The sequence below is a fragment of the Tyto alba genome, unplaced genomic scaffold, assembly GCF_018691265.1.
Source record: "Tyto alba isolate M040663 unplaced genomic scaffold, T.alba_DEE_v4.0 Super-Scaffold_10, whole genome shotgun sequence".
Taxonomy (NCBI): Eukaryota; Metazoa; Chordata; class Aves; order Strigiformes; family Tytonidae; genus Tyto; species Tyto alba.
Window position 1 is genome coordinate 8,882,533 of NW_024881262.1, and position 18,065 is coordinate 8,900,597.

Consider the following 18,065-nt stretch of genomic DNA (forward strand, 5'->3'; position numbering starts at 1 on the left):
ATACAGAGATGTTTTCAACTGTTGCAACTCCTTTGCAAGCAATGGGTCTTCTCAGAGGGTCTACTGCTGCAGAACTGAGCAGCAATCTCATCTCCTGCAGAGGTCAGTAGGATTTTGCTGATGGAGGGCAAAGTGAAAGAACATGTAAGCCCTGTTTCCCAGGGCAATCCTACTTTGCAATATTCATACAGTCCAGGAAGACAGAAAATTTCCATACCACGTCAGATCAGTGCTCCATTGCTCTCTATATCTTGTTTCCAGCAAGAAACAGATTGGTGCATCAGAAAAATGCAACAACAGTAGAGCTATGGCAAGGGTAGGGAGTAGACAAGTCCCATCACTGATGGCAGCTGCTGTTGTTGCTCAGTGATTAGAAAAATCCTGAGAAAAGGGGGAGAATCTCAAAATATCTCCCTAAAACTGAACCATTTTGAGCTAATCAGGCCCTAGATCTTTCTGATCATCCTCCATTGGCCCACACCTTACACCATGAACAGTTTACCCCCCTTTCAATTACTACCCAATGTAAACATGTCTCCTTGTCCATTCCATTACACAGCTCACAGATAGTTATCACCTGTTGACCACCAAGTCTGAGTGACTTTAATTTACTGCAAAGGATTGGAGCCTCACTGTGGCAGGGAGGTCCAAAAGTAATTTATTCATTGCATAAGGGAGGGTGGAGCTGGGATAGTAATCCATTTTTTATGAGCCACCTTGTATCCAGCATACATAATTGGTGAACTGTGGACATGGGTGGCAATGATGACCTGCTCTAACCTGACATTGAACACTGTTGTGTCCTGTTCAGTACTGAAATCTCTCAAAAGATCATCAACAAAGTCAACACCCCTAGACCAGTGTATCTCCAATAAGAATCTAATGTCTCTTGAACTGCTGTGTCATCCCACTTACAAATCAATTGCACAGTAAGCCCCTTAGTGAGACAGAAGTTTCTTGTTCAGGACAAGAACTTTTCTCCCCTTTATTTTTCTGCCTTAAGGTAAATATGTAGTGCTTATGACAAATGCTAGAAGTGGCAGTGAAAAAATTCTTTAAATTATTCACAAAGCAGATATCGTTCTAGCAGCTGTGCCAGCAGTTGGCATGTAGTGGTCCACCCTGAGATTCATGCCTACAAAATTCAAAGTCCGCTTTGCTCCAGCCAATATTGGGAGAATCTTAAGGTGCTAATAATCCCTCACTGTAAACTGAGAAACAAAACTGGAGCCCTGAGACCTCCCCTCCAACAGACTGACTGTGTAAGGTGGAGGGGAAGAAAAGGGGAAGGGGAGTAGGATATCAAAGACTAACAACAACTACAGGCATAGGGAAGCACAGAGTGCGAAGGTACCCCTGTTAGGAACAGTGTTGATTTGGGGGTACATGTCATGCCTGTGGTAGCCCCAGATGTCGCCGTCAGCACCTATGGCTTGCTTGCACCAGCAACAAACTTGCTTTCACTCAGTAGTTTCCATGAAGACACCAATTCAGAGGAGAGACCCGTAGCGTACACCGAGCACACACACTGACCTGCTGTTTGGTAAAGCGCCTGGCAGTGTGGGCACCTGGTGTGGCAGAATATGGAAAACAATGAGGGGTTTAAATTGGCCATTTTCCTCCTAGGAACAAGGCAGAATTTACCAGCTGGTTCAGCACAAACCAGCAGCCTCCTCTCCTGCAAGGGCAACTTTCAAATAGCCTGTAACAGCCACCAGCGCAAAGGACCAACACGAACCCGAACCAGAGTTTCTCAGAGGAGAAGGCTTACACCTTAACCAGTCCTCAAGTCCCAATCATTCAAAAACCTAATTTATATTTGCCATTAGTGCTCTCTTAACCTCTTCATTCCCATGGTGTGAGGCAGCCACAACTGAGTTTTCATTGGAATCTGCTTTCCTCCTCAATCTAACTTCCATTAATTTCTGAGATGCCCCCATGCGTGGTGTTTTCATTTTAAGCCAGGGGCTATGAACTGAGCAGTACCAAGAAGTCAGGCAGGTGCTGAACAAGCAGCAAAAGTGCTAATTCCCCACTTCATCTCTCCCAGCCTGCCTTGGCACCAGGTTGCCTCTCCAGTCCTTCAGCCTGTGTGCCATTGCTGCTGGCAGACGCATCTGTACTGATGGCTTTTACATTTGTCCACTAGGGACCACACTGAGACCAGCAACCCTGAACTGACAGCAGATGTTAACAAGCTTTGATCCATCTTGACCTGGGCTGTTTTTTAACCAACAACCAAGAAGAAAAAAGGCTCCAAGATCTCAGCAGAGCACTAACATCTCTGACCTGGGATCTGGAGATATGCACGGTTTTACTGGAAAGCAATGGTCTCCAGTAGCATCCTCTCACCACCTCTCTTCCCCACATCGCAGGCACTGTAAATGCTGTACAATGTTCACATTTCTACTTCTCAGCATTATCGCAGGTCTTGCACACTTGCAAATCTGGATTGCAATACCCTGATATCTGAAAACTATATTTTGCCTTTTGGGAAGTGCAGCAAATACAAACCACGGTACAGTCCATACCTCCCCCTCATCTACTTTGTGCCACATCTGCCTTACAGAGTTTTATGAACTTTCAGCTTCCAATCACTACTTCCACTAACTCCTGCGACAGCCTCAGCTTGTGGTGGGGGCGGATGCTGTCGCGTTCTTCTTGCCGTTCACATCAGTCTGAGAGCTACTGCACCTTCCGTTCCCGGGAGTGATTTTCTCCTTAGTTTGAAAACAATGTGTGAAACCCTGCTCTGCAGAAACAGTAGCCTCAGTAAGTTTAAGGATGCCTGAAGCTATTTCCTCTCCCGGGGAGGTTTAAAAGCTAAGGAGGGATGAATGGGGTTAGACCTATCGCTGCATTTCTAGCAGCCATCCTATTACAGCACTGAATAAAAGCAGGAACGGCATGTCTAGCCTAGGTTAATAAACCCTACTGAGTGCATGCCTTAAAAGCACTACGAAACAGCCTTAAGTCAGCTTGAGATAACTAATTTCAAGCATGGCTGTCTAGTGTGCCTGTCATTCCTATTGTCCTTCCAAACTATTTCAGACATTTTGAGCAGGGAGTACTAAGCTATGAGTTAGCAGGGGTTGTGACATTAATGGTCCAAAAAGGTTTAAGCACCAGGAGGGAACAATGACATCGCTTAACAACTGGTGGCAGTTCGGAGGATTTCGCTGGATCTCTGTTTATTAATAATTAGGCTTCGCCTCGGAGGAAGATGTGACAACTATCGGAGGTAGGATTTGCATGGGAAACAAAGGGAGCTGTAGCTGTTCGGTGCCCATTGTTTGTGCTTTGCTCCGTGGCTTTCCGAGCGCAGCCAGGTGCCTTCGGCAGCGGTGGGGAGGGGGTGATGGGACAGGGGTGGCGGGGAGAGCCAAGGGTAGAAACACTGTTGATAGTCCTCTGGTTTATGGCAGAAATGCCTCGAGGACAAACTGGCTCAAATGTCGCTGCCTGCTGAGTGTGCATTCCACGTTGCTCTTCCCACGGAGTAAAATACATAGAAGTCATGCAGAAAACACTTCACTCCTTTTCTACTGAGCCAGCGGGGCTGTTTCTGAGATGGGAGAAGGGAGAGGGGAAGCTGCCCTAAAATAAAAGGGGAAGACGAAAGCTGTGGAGACTGTAAGAAGAGGGAGACATGCTATTAGCATGTAAAATGTGTCTGGAGTGCCACCAATGTCGTTTGAAAAGGGGAAAACAGAGACAGAGTGGGGGACGGGAGGGATTTTCCGGGTGAGGGATTCCTTAGGTTATAACCTCTTGCAAAAAAAGGCATGATGTGTCCATCCATTTTGCATAATCAAAGCTTCCTCTGCACTGTTGGCATTGTTTTGCTGGATGAAAACTGTAGTTTCATACAGAAAAAGGTACGATTTCCTCCCATGCCACCACCAACCCCCTGCCACCTTCCCTCCCTCTGAGAAACAACAGCGCGAGGAAGGATGGAAATGACATTTAGTTGAATGGTGTCAGGGTTGTGAGCGAGGGCTGAGTGGGGAAAGAACACTGAGTAGTATAACAGGAAAGCTTCTTGAAAAAGCTTGTTTCTTCCCAGCCAGAAGTCCAAGAGGTGATATGCAAAGTTAGAAGCCTCATGTACTTTTTTAAGATGTGCTTGTTCAGCATTAATAGACAAGAAAATGTCTGAACATCAAAGAATCGGGTCCACATGGCAAAACAGCGCAGTAATGTTTGCATGGGGTCCTGGTCCGGGCTGGGCTGCAAGTTTACATTTTTGTCATTGCGTATGACCCTCACCAAGATAAATAGTGGGAACTTAATGAATGAAAATCATATGTCCGTGCATATGCAGAATCCTTAGTAGTGTGTTTGATCTGAGTGTGATGTTCCCTGTGTTGATGAACTCTTTTGACTTGTACATTAAAGTTTCATTTCCAAACAACACAGAGACTTCAGAGTGAGTGGTATTTAGTAACAATAAAATGTTCTGCTTGTGGAAATGCTTCTCACAGGAGCTATTAAAAATGCACTTAAAGAAGCCAAGAGTCATATCTTGCAGTAAGAGGTATGGTATCACTTGCTGTGCTAGATTATAAAATTAAGGTTATGATGCCATTTTAAATCTACTTTAATATGGGTGTCGTTAAGCATACTTTATAACACTGTTGTCAGAAGCTCACAACTTGGAGAATTCTGTTAGACTGATTGTTTTCATTAAATCTTCATTAGAAAAAGAATTCCTATATAGCAGGGACTTACCAAGTAATTTGAATTTACTCACCCTAATGAATGTTCCTTTTAAGGAGAGTTTCACTGTATTATACTACATTGTAAATAGGTCATCATATAATTAATTTAATAACAAAACACCAATAAGAATTTAACAATGAAAGTGCTAAATGCATTTAGTCAAAGTAAACACGGATTGTGCCAAGGAGAAGCAATATTGGATCAGGAATGGTAAGAATTCCTTTTAGGAAACATAACATAAATAAACTCCATTTGATCCAAGCAACCACTTATCAGTCAACTGCATTACTTTGCATTGCAGATTGGGGAAAAAATAGTTTTGACCTGTGTCACTACTCAGTACGTAATGATAACAGTGAAAACTTTCTTCCAAATAAATTGTTTCTAGTGGTTTGCAGTATGGATCAAAGAGATACTGTGCAGAGATGGTATATCTGTGTCAGAAATTAGTGATCCATGTGGAAATCAAGTACCTGGGTATTTTTCTCCATCTCAGCTTTGTCCAGAGGCCTAGACAATTTTACTTTGTTTTACTTTAGTGCCTTTCTGAGGGAAGGGGCTGAAGGAGTAAAACCACAAGGTGGGAAACTGTGTCCAACCTGAGCCTGGCCACAGACTTCTCGGGGACTTGGACAAGTCCCTCAGCCTCTTTGCAAAATGGGCAGGGTAAGAGCCCTGCCTTGCAAATAAGGGTGAGGATAGTGTACTAACAGTGATGCAGTGGAAATACAGGCAGTGGTACTCAGAGAATGAGGCTGAACATAGAGCTCCAGATAAGGCAAAATGCAAAGCATTTTTTTTTAGCAGGAGCAGGTTAATGTTTGAAACATTTTCAACTGTAAAATAAGACCTATAGTAAATCCCATGATCCAAAACTAAATCTGCTTTCAAAACTATTCCAGACAAATTTGCCACTGACAAAAACTTCTGCCAGCAGCAAATACCCATTCATCCGAGAGCCTGTCAGAAGTGACTCCAAATCTCTCAGCATTCCCTTTCTTCCATCAATGTAGAGCAAATAATGAAGCAAATTGCATCAGATTGATTCACCGTGCTTAAAAACAATTTCCCTGTTTTCTTCAGAAGCTCAATAAGTACTTTTTGCCATGAATCCCACTTGCCCTCTGCTTATGAATTGTCTGTGGAACTCATGAAATTTTCTAATTTATTTATTTGATATTATTTGGGAATTTCTTCAGTGGATAACTCTTGACTTACAGTTCTTTTGGGAATGGCAAATGTTTGCAAATTCATACTGTGTTGCTTAGTTCAGTCATGTGGTGTTCCTTGATTAGATGATTTGTATAGCTAACTCACAGAAAGTGAATTGCAAATTTCACAACCAAGTGTACAGTTTCATACTGGATTTCCATCACTATCTGAGCAGTCAGGTTTAAAATTCATGCCTTGCAAGTAGCCATACAAGCAACACATAAGCACTGAAGTGCTCCCACCAGACAGATGTGAGAGCCGGGTTAAACAGCTTTCAGTTTCATATGAATATTCATTAAAAGTGTTTGAATTCTTGCATCTTTTAAAATGAATAGTCAGCATCATCCATCACATGCTGCACAGGCCATTCTCTCACAGTGCTTGCCATGTTCCCATATTCTCTCCAACTCTCCCATATAAGACCAAAATGCCTGTGGAAACTGTGCAGCCAAAATAAAAGGAAAAAAACACCATCATGGAAATTTCTAAATTTTCCACATTGTAGCCTCTCCTGTTGTGCCTGTCCTGCACATTGTGTGACACGAAGACAGCCAACAGTGAGAAGAGAAAGAGACCATCAAGAGTGATGCGGTGAGCACGGGAGAGAAAATATTGAAAGGGGAGAAATAAGGGTGACCACTGGCAGCGGGGGGATCAGCCGCACACTGAGTCTGTACATATGAGGTAGGGATTGACACAGCATACAATTTTTAACAATGTACAATTTTTAATAATGAACCTAGTGAATTTGAATTATTCACCTCAAGGTTTATGGTCTTACCAGACCCAGACCATGGCAAGCCCTGGAGCTGTCGCTCCCAGTCCTTCCCCATGCAGGCGCTACGTGGGTGCTTGCCACGGGTGCAGTCAAGCAAGGGAGTGACGTGGTTTAGCTTTTGTCATGCAGGGGTCTGATGACATGCTATGCAGGTATGGAAGAATTGTGAAAGTAACAGGCAAGAATAAAACTAACTAACATCTGGTGCATGGTTTAAAAGCAGTGAAAATCATTAGGAGAAGAATTTCTGTTAACTGTTTTATCTCAGAGATGAAAAAAATAAAAATCAGCTGCCAAAACACCAATCTCTTTTGACTCAGAAACAAATGAGGAGGAAAAGATTAAAAAGCAGGAATATATTTGTCTTTTGAATTATTTTTGGACTGTACTTATGTCAAACAGGAAGAAACCTCAGGTCTCCTACCAAGGGAGCTGTATTGTCCAACTATGTATCACTTTATATAGAATAAGTCAGGTGTGCGCTGAATCAACAAGGTTGCTGTGACTGCACAGAGCCAACCAGCAGTGTTATGCCCCCATTAGATGGCCTTCTTTGCCTTTTCAATGATTTTAAAGTCCAATGATCATAGATATCCTTACTCTAAAAGTAGAAACATGCCTAAATTGGACACAGCAACCATTGTGTGCGAGCCACACAGCAAGTCACTATAGGCAATACATGGGCGTTCATATTCTGTCAGGGCACATGTAACACCAGATTAATACTGCTTGGGGAGAGTAAAAGAATTAGAAGAATTAGAGGAACTAAAATCAAAGCAAACACAGAGGAACTTTGCTAGGACAAAAATGAACTCAGTGCAGTCTGGAATGAAATCCCAACTTGAAACTCCATCTGGATACCACTAAAACTTCTATTAAGTCTTCCAATACTTTTTCTTTCTTAATATAAAGCTGTCCTATTGCCCATAATTAAACCCCATCTCCGCTTGTGCCAAGTGGGATAATTTCGTATGGACTGCTTCTAAAGTAGTAGTTAATTTTTAAAGGGAAAACACAGAAAAAGTCAAGTCCCAGCTCTCTCTGCCCACATTGCTGGTTGCCCCTCTGGTCCATGATTTGGTGCCTCTGACATTTGGTTGAGAGCAGAGAGCTCTCACTGCTAAGCCCTGCAGGGGCACACAGCAACATCTTGGAGCTGTATCATCTTCTAAGATCCTTGAAAGGTTGGAGGCAGCAACACAGTCACAAGTACACCTGGGAAAACCCACTGTTTATTTAATCATCTACTTCTATAACTCCACAGGAGTGACCTGGCATCTCTGAGGTCCTCAACAGTCTTTCAAAACTACTCTAGCAAATTCACAAGCTCTTTAGGTAACCTTTGCATCACATAACTGGACAAAACCTCAAAGCCTGCACCAGCTTATCTTGCCTGCTGATCTTCACCACAACTCCTCATCACTGTGAACTGGTAGATCCAAAAGCAAGGGAGAATGTCCTTCAGAGGAAAGGAGAAAAATGTCAAACGAGCTGTACATATTAAGTGTCTCCAAAACACAAAGGGGCTTATAGCTAGATCCCCACACTGTGGACGTGATGGGCATAAGCAGCCAGGACCTGTACCCCAGCCATCCCCAGGTACCCAGCAATTTTGTCTGAATTCAGTGTTCCTCCCGCTCTGCGTGCCACTGCGTTGTCCTAACTGAACCACCACCAGAAGCTTTTGGAGACCAGAGGAGATAAAAGAGCATTTGTCCCATTTCCCCACTTCCCTTTCAGTGGATCACAGATCAGAGTGGGACTGAAGTTTCTGCTTAAGCCCAAAGTGGTTCATCTGTCCAAGGTCGCCATCCTGGCAGAAGCCCTCTGGACAGCACTGTCCTTGCGTGCCTGCTGAGGCGCGGTACCAAAGAAGGGACAAGATAACATTGCCTGCCTTAGAGAATTGTAGCAGAAAACATTCAGTGTACTTGGCTGTATTTTACTTGTGGGCAAGCTATTTTCCACCTCAGCAGAGTGGTACTCCTTACTGACAACCATTAGTTATTTGCAAATTTAGATAGGCCTTATAAACGTCAGGCTCCTGAGTGAATAAATAATGTTTCAGAGCAATGACTTGAAATAAGTCAAACTAGGAATGGTGAGAACACCAGGAGTATGGTCCCTTTGGGACACACTCCCTACCACTTCTAATTAATATCTGGTACTTAAAGCATCACAGCCCATGGTTAAATCAAAGTCAGAGGAAACAAAGGAATATAAAAATCCTTCTGGAGACTGGTGTCCTTCTCCATCCACAGGAAAATGTGTGCTCCTCAGTGCTACTCAGAGCACACATGCTCCTCAGTGCTACTGCCAAACAAACTGACTCTCTGACCTTGGTTAGGAGTTTGTGTTTTTTGGGGGGCACAATCCAAGGGACCCAGCAGCCAGGCCACCCTGGCATTGGCCTCTCCCTCTGCCTTCCCCTTTCCACCCAGCCACCCCCTCCTGCATGTTCCCAGTCTCTCCTGGCCCTTTGGGGAACCAGTTCAGCTCAAAAAACCTTCAGAAAACTAGGCTTTGGTTTTGGCTTGCTGAGGGAGTCCATGAGCACCAGAGCTGATGCAGGAAAAGCAGAAGAGCAGCATAGCTCAGGGTGAGGTATGACGAGCAAGGAGCAGTCATAGTCCTGGAACAGCCATTTTCTAGCTAAACACACCTAAATTCCTCTTTCTTAATGACCCAGTGAGACTTCTGCAGCAACAGGCTTCAGATAAACACATCTTGACCACAGCAACATGTTACAGAGCCCAAGAGTTACAAAAGAACTGAAGGGCTAAAAAGGACAACAGCTTGTCTGCCCTCATCAGTCTTTGATCATCAGGCTCCATCTATCTATGGAAGGGTAGTTTTTAAGCTTCTATGTTGAATTCCAGAGCTGCTGTTGTACTGATAGAGAAAGAATTCGGCTGTGGAAAATAGTCCTTGCAGAGCAGGTGTAAGGACTGTTGTGATTTGGCAAAGTTTACTGATCCAGGAAATAAGAGTTTCAGAAAGAAAGCCTGCATGGAAAACATCAATTCAATTAGGACTTTTTTCAACTCCTTGAACAAAGCATATATACTTCAAGGCATAGGGAGCAATAATCCAAGCTGGGAACAAAGTAAGTTCATTTGTAACCATAGCATTTTATTAACTGGAGGATCTGCAAATGAAAGGCCCCCTGACTTTTGAAAACCTATGTTAATGATGCATCAGGTGATACATAAAGTTCTGACAAAATGCCCCTCTTTGCTTCCATATAACATGGTGGTCTTGCTGCCACCCTGCTCTTTGAAAACTCTGCTTCTCTCCTAATTATTAACTGCATGAAACAGGTATTCCCCCATCTTGCAAAAAGCATCACAGGACATACTGTCCAGTTGTGAAGTATAAGTCCACAGCAAAATCTTTTCTGGCAGAGTTTAATTAAAATGATCCAGTAATTTTTGTGCAGCTGATTTGGAAGGATTTTGTCACAGGTAAACAAGCTTTGAAAAAAAAAAAATTGCTTTTATCTCTTCTTGCTTTCTGTTTTAGTCATATTTCAAGTGGATTAGTATAATCTTTCCTCGGCCAAACTCCACATCCAGTCTATTCCATCGTTGTTCTAATTTTACAAAAAGAAAATGACTGAAAGCAATTAATTAAAAAATCTCTTCAGAGATGCATATGTGGATGCGCTTATTCACTAAGAGCTCACAAAGTAACTCTGCATTTTAAAACAATTTATCTGGTGCATTAAGCGTAAACGGGATGTCTTTGTTAGGTGTGCCTGCCTTTAGAAGGTTCCCTACATGAATAAGCTTGTAGTGTAGAGATACCTGCAGTAACTCAGCTCAGTCAGAGAGGATCCCCTTTTAAACTAGGTTTTTGTTTCTAGTCGGGTTTCTTTTTTCTTTTTTCCTGTGTGATGAAGAAGTTGATTGATTTCAAGTGAGAAGTCTTTCCCTGCTGGGACCCGGACTGTCAAAAGCCATCACAGAACGTGCAAAATTCTGTCATAACACCAGAAGTCCTAACTCTACTCCAGAATCATCAGAGTTCAGGGAACATTCCCAGTAATTGACAACAGAAGTTTTCTTAGCAATGATATTCTGCCTGAGACAATATTTTCTGCACACACAGGCACCCACATGGAGGATAGTACTAAACACAATCAGTAAATTCTTATTGACACAAGTGAATTTATCAGCATCAAGAAGACACAAGTGTCTTCACACTTAAACCTCTGACTAGACCATAAACTCTTAAGGCCAGTCAAAAAGGCAAATTCCCATTTTGTAAAGTTTCTTTGACTTCTTATGAGCTAAATAAAACCTCTAAATTTCCTTGAATTCAGGATGAGGGAGGAGGAAATCAGGACTCCTGATCTCAAAGCTGTGCCCTTCCTTAATAAAACTCTAGCACATCTGTGCTGTGAATACAAATAAGTGCTGGCATCCAGCACAAGGTGCAGAAGTTCTCCTGACAGGGCAGGAAGAAGTTTCCTCTGCAGAAGTGTTCCTGCTCTGTGGTGAGTGTTCATCTACAGAGTCAATGCAGCAGCCCTGCTAGTCTGCAAGCACACTTCCCAGGCAATTTAAGTTATCTAGGAGGTTCCTAGAAGATTTCATGTACTCTCCTTCTCTTCTGTGAGCAGGAAATCTTGGACAAAGGAATTTCTCTGGTCCCTCTTTGTTTCTAAGTTCATTTATACCCTCTTCAGCTTCCATTAAAAAATGCTGTCTGTCTACTCTTTCCACTCTTTGTCTACTCTTTCTACTCTCCATTCTCTTGCCTCTATTTAAAAACCTTCACATATCACAGACTGCTGGTCATTAGCCAGGTATCCAGATGGTACTTATGTACCACATTGATAGGTGACTTAGAAATAGCAGGGAGAGAGGGAAAAAATATCAGTGGAAGACTTCAGATGCTCTTTTTGATAAATGGCAACTGTAGATCTAATTAGCCAGTTCCCTCCTTTGAAGAAGCTGGGGAAGCAACAACAGTTGCAGTCCCACAGAGTAAACACATGAGGACACGTCTCTCACTGCCAGGTTTTAGCTTTCCACTCAGAACCGTGTCAGGCAGATGGTCCATCTATTCATCCCTCTTCTTTGAAAGACACCAGGTTTTCACCTGGGTTTGAGGGTTTCTCTCAGTGCCTGTCACCATATTACTTCAGCACCACTACACCGTGTCAACTACTTTTGCACAGACAAATGGTTTCTAGAACAAACACTGCTCATCTTAATTGTGTGAGTATCCCTCCAGCAATAATCAGCCTAATTGCCTCAGTAAGGCCATCAGGATTTGGCTCTAAATCAACCACCAAAATTATTTACGCATAAGTACATGAGTTCCTTTACAAACCCAAGGCCCACTTGTTAAACTTTATTTACATCTCAGAAATGCTGGGGGTTTTCTGTCTTCCATTTGCCAAGGAGAAAGGTAGAAAGGATGTGTCATCAGGAGCATCTGTGTGAGTGGAGGGCTGAGCCCACTCTGAATGCAATGGCAGGGAAGACAGGTCTCCTTCCCCTTTGCTCAAACTCCTCGGAAAGTCTGCCCAGGGGAACTCCAGGTTTCATTGAGTCTGGGGATCCCTGCGCCTGTCCTCCCGGGGACAGCACAAAACTGCAGAGAATCTGCCAAGGAGGGAACCATTGCCCAAATCTGCTGTGGCTGCATTCTTGATTTATACCTTACAGCATGAGATAACATATCCTTTAAAGTATTTCGCTTGCTCAGTAGAACTGATATATGCTCTCTCACATACAGAAATTTCTAGATTTTTTTTTTTTAAGCCTATTAAGCAATTGGTGTGTATCTCGTGGCAAATATTTTAGCATGACAAAGTCCCAGAATCTTCGTTTTAGCAACTGGCTCTGGAGGGGACAGGGAGTTAAAATCCTCAGGGTCAGCCAGTGTGCTGTGCTGCATACTCCCCAAAACAGGGTACCTGGAAAAGGTGCTGGCAGAAAAGGGTTGAAATCCCACCTCCACCAAGGTCTATGTGGCACAGAATCAGCTCTTGAGGTTGAGACATTCAATAGGTCTTTCAGAGAACTACAACTTTTTAAATACCATTTTGGGGCATTTCAACTGTTTCTATAACCACAGGTCTCAGAGAGCCCCAGGCTGGGCTGCAGTCTGTCATTCCTGTCCTGTAAGTAGGGGCAAGCTGTTCCTGCTTGCCACGTACCTCAGTGTCACAGGGTCTTTCCATGACCCACAGCAGGAGCAAGAGCAGTCACAGATGCACAACCATGAGCCTCTGGGGCCTTGAATTAAAAACCCAACATGCTTATGCAGTTTAGGGACCCTGAGGGCTAGAGAGGAGGGGTAAGGTGGTTGAGGGACCACATTTTGCACCTACAGCCTGCCTTGGTCCTGTTGAGGTGTTTAAGTCTCTTGTTGTAGCTAAAGCCTTTTTCAAAGCAGTCCCAGTTCGTTGCCTCCCCTCTTACAAAAAGCTCTACACGTCTCTAATAATTTTCATTGTCAATCTGCACTCTCTTTATATCATTAAAGACTTTATGAGATGGGATGACCAGAAATGAAAAAAGATTCTGAGGATAGAGCATGCAATTGATTTATGTTAATGGTATTTTAATAATATTTTCAGTGTTTGATTTCTTTTTCATTCTGTACACAGCTAAAATGTTGATTACTTTTTTATTCCTCTCTCATTTATTGAACAGCCACTTACACTGGGCTCCACAAATTTATTCTCAAGTCTGTCTCCAAAGCAGTTAAAGTATAATTAATTTAAAATCCACCAACACACAAGAAGTTGAGGTGATTCTTTCCAATCAATCTTACTAGAATTCATCAATGAGTTTCACCAGCTGTCATGCTGCTCATACACTTGTCTTTGTAAAGCTCATCTGACTTCACTAGCTTTGACACATTTAACAACTGTTAATACTAAAAAACCCCCCTGCCCTATAATTTCTATTGAACCACACCACAAGCCTTAGAAGCCCCCCCAGATGTACATGAATAAATATCAGTCACCTGTGACAGCATCCTTAATGATTTTTGCATTTCTTTAAACTGATAACTTTCATCTCTTATGCATATGTCAAAGATAAAAAAAAAAAAAAAAAAGTGTGCCAAGATGCATTAGGAGTTTATAAAGGCAATCAGAGAATAAATGTTATTACTTAATTTTGCCTTCATAATATATTCTGCCTTGAAAACTGTATTAAGTGTCAAATCGCCTTACCCTAAAGGGATTAGAATACAAAAAATATTCCTTGGTGATGGAGGGGAAAAGCCCCTGACTATTTTTATGATGAAGTTCGATAACCCAACAGAAGGGATTATACGGCACAGTGCCAACGACAGCCAGAGACTGAGTATAATAAAGAGCTTTTTTAGTCCTGTTTGTCGACTAAAGATGAACAAACTGTTTTGGACAAAAAATAGCCTGATTCTTGTCTCAGAGCTTATACAAAATCAAATACAAGTATTTCATCAGAGGTATGACAAAGCCACTTGCCTTTCTTCTGTTCATTATGAGGTGGCTGAGCATTGCCTTATTTTGGCTGGTGGGAGACAGAAATACAATATCACAAATTTAGGATCTGCTGAAAGCTGGAAACACCAACAATAACAGCACTTTATCTTCAAAGAGTTGCCAAAATTAAGGGCTAGATTTTCAGAGCAGCTTGGCATCAAGAATGCCTTCAGATTTCCCTAGAAAATGGCAAACTGAGAACAGAGGCATTTGGTCTTTCATTTTTAGGCTGCCCCTATAAGACAGCTAGCAGTCATCACACCTTTCCTGCAGGTTAGAAAACACGTGTAATGTGGTTAAGTGATTTTATGTTAAGGGATTTCAAGGTTACAAATGGTCACATAAACCTGTTTTGTAACAGTGTCACCTAATATCGAAAGTCTATATTTTTTGTGATGAAGCACAGTTAGCTGCTCCTAGCAGAGGCACAGAAGCACAGCCCTGGCATGTGATCCAAAGGTGTGTCTGTGTATTCGGTTCGTGAGACTGTACAGCTAACATACAGCAACATTTGTGTACTTTCATGCATGATACATAACACAGAGTAGTTACCGAACTAATAAACATAATTTTATCTACTTGGCATATTTATTATTGATGTTTGTGACATGGTAGCCGATTAAAGCCTCAGGTTGTGCCAGGCAGAAGATAAACATATAGCTATAAAGATCAATTAAATGCATTTAGACATTGCAGATGAATGTAACGCTTGCCAAAAGCATGGGACAACCCCGTGGATTTCCCGAGCCGTGGGAGGAGAGGCAGCACCCCATTTCTCCCACCCCTGTGAATGCACCAGTGGACTTTGAAGAGGTACATCCAAGAGGCACCGAGGAAGGTCATGCATGGAGGGAAACCTGCTGGGAAAATGGGCTGAGCCCGTGAGCATCACACCACATGGCAACCCCTGGCCAGTCCCCGGGCTGGATTTCAGCAGGACTGAAGTCCCTGCTGCAGCCAGAGCTCTCCCACAGCCTCACCCAGGCACTTCTCGCTCCATTTCTTGCCCCCACTGAGCAGGACTCCAAATCAACTTCAGTCTGACAGGTCTGAGTATATCTTTCACAGAAGAAATGAAACGCCAAGCGTATGCACGTTCGCTGTGTAAGTTTTGCACCCGGACGTATGTTTTTTCAATGTCTCGGAGGAGCAGGGCAGCAATTAGCTGGCCATGTTTGAGATAGCATTGGCATTATCCTGCTAGCCGCTCCGTATTCCTTAACTGCAGAGGTACCTGCTCTGCTGAGCCGGCGATGTGCAGCGAGCAAACCCGTGCCAGCTCCAGATGACATACCTTATACTGTTACGAAAGCAGTAACCTCCAGCCACCTTTGCTCTCTTCTCAGGCTGTTGGCCATCCTGCAGTCGACTGCCCTGACCCAGCGCCGGGTGTAGCCCAAGAGCGAGCCGAGCAATGAGCCTTGTTGTGCCTTGGGCAGGGAAGGTTGCACAGACCCCAGCAACTGCGCACGCAGACACACGCGCACGCACGTTCTCTCTGGCTAGAGGGCCTTATTCGTATTTCTGAAGTGTTTGGTGTGAGAGACTGGGACAGTAGCAGCTGCAAATGAATGACGGTATCACAGGTACTGAATTATTATTTTGCAGCTACCTGAGGCTGGTTGGACCATAACTAATATCCTGGGGCGGAGAGAAGCAGAGCAGTAGTGGTCTGGCCAGGGAAGTGAAAGGTGGAGGGGTAATTAGAGACCATACTGTTTTCCAGCTCTTTCTCTCCAGCTTTTTTTTTTTCTGGGTTGGGAGGATATTTAGAGAATCATGGGAAACAGACCTTCTTCAGTTCTTCTTTCAAAGACCTTGTTGCCTGCCATTAAACTGAACCGCACAATATCATAAATGCAGAATAATGACATTTTAATTCATGAGGTTTCATAGTAGCTACAGAAACAAATCTTCCCACTCTGATGCAGTATCTGCCTTTCAGATTCTCAGGCACACATTTCCCAGGATAGTATTTTTTTTTTTTTTTCCATTCCTTCTTGTGTGTTATTTTATATATTATATTTCTAGCTTTCACATGCACATGACTAGGAAACATTGCTTGTCCAAACAGAATTCCTTTTCCTCTCTAACCCATCTTTTTCATTTATAACTTATTTTATTTCCAGACATGAAAAAAAATTATAAATTATATCTGATAGCATCTCCCCAGTTCCTGAGTTTTCAGATGTGTCTTGCTCTCTGGTATCTTTTCACTGAAACTATGTGAATAGGACACAACATGTGTTACAAAAGAAGCGTTTTATCATAAATTAACCCTGATTTCTTCATTCAGATTCTGGTGATATTGTCAAATTACTTCATCTTCTACTAACTCCTGATTGTCTTTACTATCCATCCTCACAACTGAAAAATCAAACAAACAGGCTATTACGTGTGAAAAGTAGGTTTTTAACACAAGAAAATGAAACATAAAAACAAATGCTGAAACCAATAAACTTCAGAAAATGCAAAGCTACAGCTGTCATCCTTATCATAAAGAGTGGCAACAGCATCACAGCTAAAAAATGAAAATCCTCAAAATTCAATATTCCAAGACTGTACAGTGGCAGGTACTTACTGTACCAGCCCATAGCAAGGACTGATCCCTACTCAGTAAAGGGTTAGTTTTGACAACTGAAAAGGTGTGGGAAAATAGTTGGTATTTTCTTATTTGAAAGCAGATCAGCAAAGGCATAGAAAAATTACCTGTATTGTCCAAAACCACATAGGAAGCCTAAAAGAAAGTTAACAGTCAGTCTCCCAAATCCCAGCACAATGACTAAACTCCAGTTAACATGTCCTACTCCTATATTCATGGAATTGCACCCATTTTTGCTTTATTCCCCCCTAGATCAGTGCACTTGGTGTGAGAACTGCCACCTCAGTAAGATGAATGCTCTGCCTAGACACAATCCTGTCTTCAAAACCAGCCAGCAACAGCCTTCCAAGGAACATACAAGAAATTCCTTAATTGGTAAATGCAGGATAATCTATGCTAACAAAGGTCTTATCCTGACAGATTAACTTTAAGCCTTGATGGATGAATTTTTATGGCCATTTCAAAATCTAATTTATTAGTGCTAAATATTATTACTCAAACCATTCTCATTACCTATAGACATGTCCACCCCATCTCAGGAATTGTAATCCCACACTGAACCTTTCAGTTACCTGTTTAATTACCACAATTTTTTGTGACGGACATTAGAGGGTAATATGAGGTCCCCAGACTTCTCAGTTAATGAGTACTGCCAGGTTAAGAAGAAGAATGGAGAGAATCAGTGTATTTTTGACTAGTCCCAGCATTCACAAGTGATATTTTAGATCAAGGTAAATAACGTTGAAATGCTGCCAGACTTGTTTCTCTGGATTTCTGAATGGTTTCCTCTTCACTGTTGACATGCCAAGTTCTGATTCACTTTGTGCCAAACTTCATACAAACAAATTTGCAGAAAATTAATTTCAAAGTCTGACTTACGCTAATACAAGCAAAAAACAAATGTGAAAGGAGCACGTCTGAGCATTAGAGCTATGGCTGTTCTTTCTGTGATCACTTAAATGAGGAGGAAAAACAATAAAGCCAGATTTACTTTTATCTCATCACAGCTAAGCCCTAGATTTTGCATAAACAGATACCAAGCACACCTAAAACTCTTAACCAGCTTTTTTTTCAAGCACACAAAGCAAAGTCTAGATTTAGGGTAGGAGGGAAGGAAAAGTCACTGTCTTTATAGGAACACTTTAAACTCCCTTTTCAAGATTCATTTTCCCATTATAGCTCCCAGAAACTCATATAATACTTCAGTTGAGATCAACAGAATCAGGCAGCTGAAGGAAATCTACGACAAGAAACCCACA

At 42.4% G+C, this 18,065-nt stretch overlaps 1 protein-coding gene across 3 annotated transcripts in view; it reads left to right on the forward strand.

Moving 5' to 3' along the window:
- The window catches only part of LOC104363958 (calcium-activated potassium channel subunit beta-2), a 154,192-nt gene that overhangs the window by 46,482 nt on the left and 89,645 nt on the right, over positions 1–18,065 (forward strand). The window contains exon 1 of one of the 3 annotated variants that reach the window (XM_033006437.2): positions 1,322–3,241. The exons of 1 other annotated variant lie outside the window; for it this stretch is intronic. The gene's annotated coding sequence lies outside the window, so the exon portion shown is untranslated. Of the gene's footprint in view, positions 1–1,321; positions 3,242–15,736; positions 15,791–18,065 lie in introns of those variants that run through there. One more of the 3 variants, XM_033006438.2, reaches the window with a different exon arrangement.